Genomic DNA, 2,975 nt, shown 5'->3' on the forward strand with positions numbered 1-2,975 from the left:
GCCTCCGCCGTTCATTGTTCAGCACTGATCTTCCACACCAGCATTATTTTTGTTCTCTCCTGATACCTAACTTACAGAAACTGATCAGTGCCGTTAATGACGGCCAGTGCTGAATTCCAAAGTCAGCATCCTCTGATTAAAGAAATTCCTTCACACTTCACTTCTAAATGGGCTTTTCCCTGGTTTAGAGAATTTGGACCCTCCTCCTTCAGCTCTGAACTCCTTTACCAGGGGAAGTGTCTATCCTTCAGGGTCTGTAAGGGTGCTTAATGTCAACTGTCCATTTCCCTCCTCAGATGCTGCCCAACCTGCTGATTTCCTTTAGTGCCTTTTCAGTTGGTTACAGCTGCAGTTTAACAGCTCCAGAGATGCAAGTTCAGTGCTGACCACCAGTGCATCCCGACTGGATGTTGTATTGTCCCTTCACATGCTCTAGTTTCCTATCGTCTTAAATATGGTACAAGCCGAGAGACAGATTGATTGCCGTAAACCAGCCCTAGTGTGCAGATGAGGGAAAAAATCTGAGGAGTGTTGACAATGCAAGGAAAATAAAATGGAATTAGAGTACGATTAGTGCAAACAGGTGCTCAGTGAACCAAAAAGCCTGTTTCTCTGCTGCCACCCAGATGAAATCTCCACATAGATTACGCATTTGCCAAAGGAGGTCTGGGAAAGGATGCAATGATCCTTGTTAACATTTGCCCTGAGTAGAACATAGAACAAAGGTATCTGCAGCACATTACTGGCCCTTTGGCCTACAATGACATGCCCACCATGTAACATACTCTAGAAACTGCCTAGAATTTCCCAACCACATTTTTCTAAGAGTCTCCTAAAAGACCCAATTGAGTAGCTACACACAGAGGATTCTATGCACTACAGACGGTTCCCAAGGGCCTGTGCCATATTTAGTTAAAGAAGCACCTTGAGCTGTCCAAAACGTGTTGGTCTTCCACTGTAAGGAGAAATCTACAAACCCCATTTCCAGAAAAGTTGGGATATTTTCCAAAATGCAATAAAAACAAAAATCTGTGAAATGTTAATTCATGTGAACCTTTATTTAACTGACAAAAGTACAAAGAAAAGATTTTCAATAGATTTACTGACCAACTTAATTGTATTTTGTAAATATACACAAATTTAGAATTTGATGGCTGCAACACACTCAACAAAAGTTGGGACAGAGGCATGTTTACCATTGTGTTACATCACCTTTCCTTTTAATAACACTTTTTAATCGTCTTGGAACTGAGGATACTAATTGTAGTAGATTTGCAATTGGAAATTTTGTCCATTCTTGTTTGATATAAGACTTCAGCTGCTCAACAGTCCGTGGTCTCTGTTGTCTGATTCTCCTCTTCATGATGCGCCATACATTTTCAATAGGAGATAGATCTGGACTAGCAGCAGGCCAGTCAAGCACACACACTCTGTGTCTACAAAGCCATGCTGTTGTAACCCGTGCAGAATGTGGTCTGGCATTGTCCTGCTGAAATAAGCATGGACGTCCCAGGAAGAGACGTCGCCTTGATGGCAACATATATCTCTCTAAAATCTTAATATAGGCCTCAAAGTCAATGGTACCTTCACATACATGCAGCTCACCCATGCCATGGGCACTGATGCACCCCCATACCATCACAGATGCTGGCTTTTGCACCTTTCGCTGATAACAATCTGGACGGTCGTCTTCCTCTTTGGCACGGAGAACTCAATGACCGTTTTTTCCAAAAATTAGCTGAAATGTGGACTCATCTGACCACAGCACACGGTTCCACAGTCTTTCAGTCCATCTGAGATGAGCTCGGGTCCAGAGACCTCACCGGCATTTCTGCATAAAGTTGATGTATGGCTTCCTCCTTGCGTAATACGGTTTCAAGTTGCATTTCTGAATGCAGCGACGGACTGTGTTGAGTGACAATGGTTTTCCGAAGTACTCTCGAGCCCAGGTGGCTATAATTGTCACAGTAGCATGACGGTTTCTTAGGCAGTGCCGCCTGAGGGCTCGAAGATCACATGCATTCAACAGTGGTTTCCGACCTTGCCCTTTACGCACTGAGATGTCTCTGACTTATCTGAATCTTTTCACAATATTATGTACTGTAGATGTTGAAAGACCTAAATTCTCTGCAATCTTGTGTTGAGAAATGTTCCTTTTGAACTGACTAACAATTCTGTCATGAATTTTGGCACAAAGGGGTGAGCCCCGACCCATCCTTGCTTGCAAAGACTGAGCCTTTGATGGACGCTACTTTTATACCCAGTCATGATACCTCATCTGCTACCAATTAGCCTGCTTAATGTGGAGTCTTCCAAACCGGTGTTACTTGAATATTCTGTGCACTTTTCAATCTTATTTTAACTCTGTCCCAACTTTTGTTGTGTTGCAGCCATCAAATTCTAAATTTGCGTATATTTACAAAATACAATTAAGTTGGTCAGTAAAACTAATGAAAATCTTTTCTCTGTACTTTTGTCAGTTAAATAAAGGTTCATATGAATTAACATATCACTGATTTCTGTTTTTATTGCATTTTGGAAAATATCCCAACTTTTCTGGAAATGGGGTTTGTACAAGTGAATGCTTACTGACTGGGACATCCCAGTTGTACAGTATATGTTAAGGAACACATTGAAGCTCCATACAGCCATTGCAAATGCTTTATTTAGAAGAACCACAGTTCAGAGACATGTCAGCACTGCAGACTGTGGGCTGGACCATGTGCACCAGTTTCTTAAACACGAGAGGTACCGACAACCTGTAAAAACAATATATTGATGTATAATGAATATTGAGAAAGAATTCCAGGAATTCAACATCCTCTGACTGAGGAAGTTCTTTCTCATTTCATTCCTTAATGGGTTTCTCCCTGATTTAGAGAATGCAGATGCTCCACTTTAGTTCTGTACCCTTTGGCCAGGGCAAATATCTATCCTTCAAAAGTCTGTAAGGGTGCTTTATGTCAACTGAATGT

Source organism: Mobula birostris, chromosome 9 (assembly GCF_030028105.1).
Source record: "Mobula birostris isolate sMobBir1 chromosome 9, sMobBir1.hap1, whole genome shotgun sequence".
NCBI classification, from domain to species: Eukaryota; Metazoa; Chordata; class Chondrichthyes; order Myliobatiformes; family Myliobatidae; genus Mobula; species Mobula birostris.